The sequence below is a fragment of the Neophocaena asiaeorientalis genome, unplaced genomic scaffold, assembly GCF_003031525.2.
Source record: "Neophocaena asiaeorientalis asiaeorientalis breed wild unplaced genomic scaffold, Neophocaena_asiaeorientalis_V1.1 scaffold327, whole genome shotgun sequence".
Classification (NCBI taxonomy): Eukaryota; Metazoa; Chordata; class Mammalia; order Artiodactyla; family Phocoenidae; genus Neophocaena; species Neophocaena asiaeorientalis.
In genome coordinates, this window is record NW_020174560.1 from 2,503,877 (window position 1) to 2,512,393 (window position 8,517).

General features: G+C 39.6%; 1 protein-coding gene across 1 annotated transcript in view; it reads left to right on the forward strand.

Annotated features, from left to right (window-relative positions):
* ANKFN1 (ankyrin repeat and fibronectin type III domain containing 1) overlaps window positions 1-8,517 on the forward strand; it is a 123,287-nt gene that overhangs the window by 75,906 nt on the left and 38,864 nt on the right. The window lies entirely within an intron of this gene.

The following is an 8,517-nucleotide window of genomic DNA, read 5'->3' on the forward strand; positions in this document are numbered from 1 at the left end:
AAATTTACCTGGACATCTTATAACTCAAAGATACGGCAGTGTTCAAAAGAAAAAGGAAAAGTGAGAGGTTTGTCTGAATTAATAACCAATGTTCATATTTTCAGTCCACAGTGTCTTAAAAGTGTCGATTCATAAAACCCAGATAATCATGAAATAAAATATAATAATAATGTGTAATAATAAAATATAATAAAGAATAAAATAATAAGGAAGCCCAGACTGTTCTGTTTAGGCATGGGGCTCTTTCAGGCCATCAGAAGCAGTGGACTGGGATGTTTGCCAAACCTACTGGATGTTAGGTTTCTGTTGGCCAGCCCCTGACTCTGCCATCCTTGTTGCAGTCAAGTCCACAGATGCCTGCCCTACAGGCTATATGCTGTGCCAATTTCAGGGTCAGCCCTGGCTTGGGCAAGAAGAACTGATGCAGGGAGTCTGAGCACCTGTACTGCCCAGTGCCTGGGTCCTGGCCACTGAACAGACCTCTCAGATGGTGACTGCTTAGTAAATGAACTTTTGCCCCAGATTCCCTCACTGTGCCACTCTTGCCTCCTAAAGGGGCTTATGTACCTCATTTTCATCTCCTGGTAACAGAATGTTACCTAAGGTACATCTGAGAAATCTGCTCCCCTTGGACACTATAACCTGCTAGTCAGGATACATCCACTCTGCGTCTATATGAGCAACCACCTAGCATTTATCCAATGGCATGATGGTAAATGTTGAACAACTGGATCTCTGGGGAAGAAAAGTACACACACATACATACACACACACACACACACACACACACACAAGTCTTCTATAAATTCTACTAATAGAAAGGATATGTAGCACACAATTTACAAATAATAACATATACCATACACTTTTTTATAAATTCCTCATAGCCTATCAATTCTCCCAAAACGCTTTTGTTTATTTTCATGCAATGAGTGTAGTTACCATGTAAACGTTGGTTGATATTTTCATTTACTTTAAGGAATTAAAAAAAAAATGAAACAATACAGACTTATAACTTGACTCATCAATGACATACTTTGTGGAATCAAGTTACAGTTTTCGAGTACTGGAAGACTATTTCCTCAATTGTTTGGTGCTACACGCAATGTAACAGCCACGGAAACTTCTAACTTTAATCTGAATTATTAACATTTTCTCCATCACTTTCTTAAGTCTAGACCAGTGGTCAGCAAATTTCTCCTGCAAAGGGCCAGAGAGTAAATACATTAGGCTTTGTGGACTACACATGGGCTTTGTCACATATTCTTCGTGTGCGCATGTGCGTGTGCACGCGCTTTTACAATCCTTTAAAAATGCAAAAGGCAGACCTCGGGTCGGATTTGGCTTTTGGAATTATAGTTTGCCGATACCTGGTTTAGACAGTCCACAACATAAAAAATCAAGCCTTGGTCTGATAGCATTCGCTCATTGCTATACTGCAAATATTCCCACCATGGCCAATTTCAAGCTACCAATGTGGTGTCACTAAACACACTGGGAAGGTAAGTGCAGTAGTACATCATTATATGCTATTTCCACCCTACAGATAAAATAGGTATCAATAATCTCAAGAGCATAATTACTAGTAAAATGCAGTAAATTAGGGAGTCATGAGTTTTGAGTATTTACTGTCTTTTTCTTTAACACAACTTAGTTAACTTTAAGTTTATACAATTTAATTTTTAATAATGGCTGTGTTTAACAACCAGCTGGCAAAATTCCTCAAATTTTAACAATCAGCTCTTGCGAGCCATATGGGTCAACTCCAGCACCCGCTGGATTTATCCCATCTAAATGTGGATGGAGCCAAGCTCTGGCTTTCTCCTTCTCCCACTTTGTGCTGCCCCTAAAAGCTGCCCTATTACGCCACCTAATCTTAGATGTGACATGATGAGGGGATTTTGCACTTTGTACTCTGTGATAAATCTGAGACCTTCCCAACTCGTAATGTTCTAGGAAAACCAGCAGGTGAATCTACTAAGGAAAGAGATCCTATAAATGCAAAAAAAAGTGATTTCTATATGATCTGGGGCTTGGGGATTACCTATACTTCCGATAACTCCACTAGTGCAGATCATTCAGACTTTCTCATCCCCAAATTGCAGAAATTACTGAAGGAATTTTTGTTTAAAGTCACCCCTGGTTAAGAGACCAAAAAAGTACAAAGGTGAAGCTCCGTGAATCTCACTGAAGACATTAGGCTGGCAGCAGCTGGGTCTCTAGAAGACTGGTATTCTTTCAACAAACACTTCATGCCAAGCTTGGAAAAAGAGAAAGAACTCTCAGCAGTAGTAAGAATCACAAAAATTACATTATCGTTTATTTAGAAAGCAAAGACGATCAAGAGAAAGAATAAATTCAGCCATAACAGGAGAGCCATTAGGAGATAAATAAAGAAGCAAATAGATCAGACTGTGGAGCTGACTTTTTTGCTGTTACTTGTAGTATTATGTACTTTTCAAAAACCTGAACATTTAGAATCTCTGCATCATGTCTGTATCTGTAGGTAGCTCTGTAATATGGCAGGCAAAACTAAGACAATACACAATATACATAGGTAGGGGCATAATACTTTTGTAGATGGCAGAAACTGACAATAAATAAATGAACATAGCCTTCCAATTCCAACTGTGCTTTTAATCTTCTAGAAGTAGTAGGTGCAGGAAGGATTTACTAGTGTCCAAAAAAAAAAAAAAAAAAGGCTTTTGCCCTTAATTTAAATCATTGTTGTTCTAGGGAAATTTAATTTGGGGAAAAAAAATGTTTTTCTAATTAACTGGAAGACTGTGTGCTATGCAAACAATAAAGATTCTTGTTTGAAAGTAATGCATGCCCCTACTCCTAGAACTACCAAGGGAATTTAAAATAAAAAATGCAAGCGGCTCCAACCTCATGTTTTGCCAGAGCTAAACAGAATTCCCAGATCCAGAGTTTTCACACGTCATTTCCCAATTTAAAACCCACACGTGTTGAGTGGGTTCATGCTTCAGCAAGACACATCTTCTCATCTCTAGGAATGACGTATTTGATCTTTTTCTGGGTTTCTCGGCACATCCCTCTCTCCCTCTTTCTACTTGTTGTGCTATGGTTGGCCTGAAAGGTTAGAAACTGCACAATTAGATGGATTGGGGAAGATTTCATAATGCTCTGGTGCTGGGCTGGGCAGTCGAGCCAAATTCCATTCATTAGCTAAGGCGCCGGGGTGAGTGTGGCCAGTAAAAATGCTGTTTTGGTTCCATAGAAGTGCTGATAGGGAACAGGAAATAAACTTTTATTTTTTGGGTCCTTAGAGGCAGTATGGACAAGTGAGGAGGAGTCTGGGATGCTGGGAATCTGGAAGCCAGGAATTAATCTCCATCTTAACTACTTACTGGGCAGCTCAAGCAACTTCCGTTCTCTTTTGACTGTATTTTTTCTAACACTGTTTTCTTATTCTTTAAGTACCAGCATCAGATTTCTGTCTACCTTATTCTTCAAGCATTCCAAAGTCATGAATCAAGTATTCAATTCACACAACATAAACAGCCACCTATACTGTGCTAGGTGCTGTGATAGATGCTTTGGAAACTGGTATTAATACAACTTGGTTCCTGCTCTCAAAGAGCTCATAGACTAAAGAGGAGAGAGATCTCTTAAATACAAAACAATAAAGCAAGCACAATGTAAGAGACATATTAAAATTACTATGGGAAAGCTGGCAAAGGAGCTTCCCTTGGAAAGCCAAGAAAAGCTATGGAAAGGAAGGACCCTTGAACCAGGGGTTTGAATGAAGGGGTAGAAGACTTTGAGGAAGGAGAGCATATTATAAGAGAAAACAGCATAAGCAACGGGTCTGAGGTCGAGTGACCAGTGAGGCTCAAGTGGAAAGCTTGGGTAGGGCCTGGGCAAGAGGCAGGAGGATAACTTTTACAGTCTGTCCTCCTGGTGTGTGAAGAGGGTAAAATAACTCTAGACTTTGAGGCATTTGAGAGTCGAGGGACAACCTGGACAATAGCGGTTTTTAGATTTTTCTTTTTTTAATCAACTGAATAGAAATTAGATATTGCTGCAACGTTATCTCTTTATGCCTTTCCTTTTGCACAGTCTTCACCTCTCAAAAAGCTGGCCTGAAGAGTGTTATCACTCTGCAGTTATACTGAAGAGTGCTATAACTCTTCAGGGTTTGTTAATCACACAGTCCACACCATGAGGCTTGAAATTTACCTGCACTTTGACTAAGTTCTCAGCTTGTGCGCCCTAACACTTCCAGTTATGAACTTTCTACTCTTCTCACTGATTCTGGGACATTCCTCCTCACATTATAGACTTCAGATGACGAGGGGAAGCCTTCTGGAGCTCTGTTTTCTTCTTAAGCTTGGTCTGTGGTTTATAACAGCTGCCATCAGGAAAATGGTGATGGTTCAGGTAGAAACTCTCTTGTCCAACTGCTCTACATTTCTAAAGCTTAGATAAAAATGAAATATTTGTTAAAATAACAGAACTTCACATTTAAAATGTTCATAGCTATTTGATACAAAGAGAGTGAATCACAGTTTGAGCCAGAGCCAATTTTTAAGAAATACTAACACCTAGGTTTTGCCTGGTACCTTTCTTACTAACGTTCGACTGCTATGAGCCACTGCATGATTGAACCCTGCTTCTATTTCCCAGACCTAAGTAGAAACAGTTGCCCTGATCTTTATCTTAAAACTGTAAGTCTTATATAGTTTTAAACTTCATATACATGGCTCCAACGCTTCAGGGATTTAGAGCAGACTTATAAGTGATTTTTCTCATGGCTTTAATATTAAGTCTTTAAACGACCTACACATAACTTTCCAGAGAGACCATGCTAAGTTGCCTTCTTAGGATTCCCAGTTGACTCTCAAAGTGATTCCAGCTCATTCTATTTCCAGAAGTGAGCAGAAGCTCCTTTCTTTATGTCAAGAGTCCATCAACCCAAGGAAGTACACAGAGGGAAAAAACTATAGGTTGCCCCAGAATAGACTGGCCATTCCAACATGGAGAATTTTTTTCCTTCCAGGTAGATCTTCTCTTTCTTTAGACCCTTCCCCCTTTGAAACCTCGACATATTATAAGATCTAATTAGACTTAAATGGTTAAAACTTTCTATTAACTCCTAAAGAAGAACACACCTCCCTACAAACCTGCTTCTATTTGTTTTTTTGTTGTTGTTTTTCAAGAAGCCAGGCCCTCTTTTCCACCTGAAACATGCTTTGTAGAACTATTTCAATAGAACATGACAGGGGCTTCCCTGGTGGCACTGTGGTTGACAGTCCGCCTGCCGATGCAGGCGGGCTCGTGACCCGGTCCAGGAGGATCCCGCATGCCGCGGGGCGGCTGGGCCCGTGAGCCATGGCCGCTGAGCCTGCGCGTCCAGAGCCTGTGCCCCGCAACGGGAGAGGCCACAGCAGCGAGAGACCCACGTACCGCAAAAAAAAAAAAAAATAGAACATGACAGCTTTCATTCAAAAATAAATTGTTGTTTCTTCAGAAATTTTAAAGATTGCATCTGTGAGCAACTTTTCTTTAATCATTTCTCAAATAATCTGGTCTTGTTCCCACTAATCCCTAGCTCTTCTTTTGGGATGTACCCTGAATCCTTAGCCTGAAATCAGAAGCTCTTGATCCTCAGTCTTGGGCTTGGGGCTTCACCACATCAGTGAACCATGCATGTCTCGATGGCAACCAAAGATATTTTTGTTTCCAGAATTTTCCTATATTCTTTGTTCTTTCTAGATGTCCTTGCACATGTGCTACTAATTTTCATTTTGTTTGTGATAATTCCCTCAACGACTGCTCTTTTTTCTTTAGCTTAAGATAATATGCAACACTATTCTCTGATTACAAACCCTCTCTAATTTGACCTTAAGAAACTTGGCTTTTTCAAGAGCTAGTAGCTCATAGGCATAATAAAACATCTGGAGAAAGAAGTATACATACATACCTATATATATATATAACACATATATTAAAATACATACATATATGTGTTTTAGAATATGTATTTATAATAAGGTATAGGCTTGATTTGAGAGTAAACATACAACCTTAATCATTTGATTCTAATTAGATTTTACAATATGCCTAAGAGCTTCAAAGGGCAAGAGTCTGGAGAAGGAGAAGATTCACATGGAAGAAAAATATCTCCGTGTTGGAAAAGCAGTCTATTCTGGATGTGTGTGTGTCCATATGTATATGCATACAATAAAACAAATATATACGTATTTGATGTGTACAATATTTAGTAAGCATTTTCTGTGCACCAAGCACACAGATCCAAGTGTGGATCTAGAGAGGGAAGAAATAACACTTTTCTTATTCTCAAATTTCTCACAATCTAACAAGAAAAGGAAGCATAATATATGTGTAATAAATCTTGTTTTTATATAAATTAAGGACTTTGGGAACACAGAAAAGATGTATTTAATCAATTATTCCTGAGGAATTTAGAGCATCAGCAAGACAGAGGCATACAAATGCACAGAATAATAAACAGGTAACAAGGACTTCGCTTTGGGAAATGGCAGGATATAAGGATAGTAGAGTAAGGCTGGGACTAGATTATGAAGGTCTTTGAATGCCTTGTTAGGGTTTCATTTTACTTTGGAAATCAACTGGACACTATGAAAAGATTTTATGAGGAGAAACTAAACAATTAGATCTGCATTTTAAAACTAGAATTCGGGCTATAGTAAGAAGATTGTATATAAGGATAAGGAGATGAACAGAAAAATCAATTAGAGTTTATCAGTTAGGCCTACAAAAAAATCAGTTGCAGAGTTGATGCTCAGGATTATAAGGGTCTGCTCTAGAATAGCTTCAGTGTGAGGGGGAGAGGGAAATTTCTGGGAGACATTTAAAAATAGAACCTACTGGGTTTAGTAATCCACTGGTTGTGAGGAATTGGGGAAAAAGAGGAAGCAGGATGCACTGAGTTTTGGGGTTGGTTGACTGGATGTGTGGCAGTGCTAAATGAGCTAAAATTAAGGAAAAAAAGAGGAGAAACATATTTCGGTAAGGAAAAGTACTTAATGGAGTACTTCCGCTCAAGTGGAGTGGGGACACTCAGGTGGAAATTTACAGAAAGAAGTCAGAGCTCCAGAGAGAAGCTAAACCTAGAATTACACTTTCAAGAGTCATTGTTGGAGCCATAAAAGTGGATAAGGTCACTACCTGGGACAAGCACGTGGAATGAAAAAGGAGCCAAACCCTCAAGGAACAACACATCAAAGGACAAAGAAAGGGAGGAACCAGGGAGAGCCTGAAAAGAGGGAATCAGGAGGTAGAAGAAGCAGAAGACAGGGTGCAACCGAAAGCAAGGGGAAAGAAGGTTGCAAAAAACGGGGGGAGGCCAAAGTGGCAGGATTTCCCAAGAAGAGGCTGTTGTGGATGATCAAAGCACTAGGAATTTTAGGAGAGCAATTTCAAGAGAGTGAGGATAGCAAGCTAGATTCCCAGGAGCATAATGCAGAGAAGCAGAGGATGCGGGGGCAGCAACTCTGAACAGAGGGATTGTGTGACTCTAGGGGAACAGCAGGATTTAGAGATGGTTTGGCTTAATTTTGAAGTATTTAAGTGTCATAGAGAATATAATTTAAATCTTAAGGCCTATAGCTTGTCATCATGAGGTTTAGAAACATGCAGGCCTCGTCTTCCATGTGACTGAAGCTCCTGCTTCATTTAGGATTGCCTCAAATCCTGCCGTGTGTAAACGGTCACTTAAGACCCTTTTTACCGATGATGTACAATTTCTCTCTCCTGACCACGGGTTTTTCAACCAGAGGAAAATGTTATGAAAGAGCATGTCTCACAGTACAATGGGGTGTTACAATTTGGCTGTTAAGATTTAACTGTGAATGAACACCCACTTTGGGGACGTCAGGTGTGTGGGGACCACCAAAGAGAACAGCCGCAAATCCCAAATCCTCCAGCTGAAAAGAAGCCTAATGAAAAAGCCTGGAAGGCAATATCAGGGAGGAGAATGAAAGCCAGGGGAGCAGCATACGACACACTAAAGGAAGAGGGTGATTCCAGAAGGAAAAGGAGTCAAATTATGTGGAAGGAAATGAAAGGAGGCTTCTTCATTTGGGATGAGAATGCCCCTGGGAGCTCGAAGTAGCACTCAGCAAAATGGTGAAACAGAAACCAGACGTGGGAACAAACGGAAGGTAATATCTAAAGAGCCCTTCACCTCGTACATGAAGTAAATAACTTATCTTCTATATACAATGAATTTTTATATATAATGTGCCTGCGCACGTGTGTCTATATACATATATACATACATACACATTAAGGTATGTTATTCACTGTTGATTACTTTATTCCCCGCCTCTGTTTTAAAAAATAATGGTGAACTTGGAAACTGACTTATGCCGAGGAGAATTGTTAGATGTGCCAATACAGGGAAAAGAGGGTAAACTTACTGTTTTTGAGAGAGATTATATGCTAGAGTTTCTATGATGCTTCTTGGTAGATGACTATTCTCTCTCTCTTTCTTTCTTTTTCTCTTTC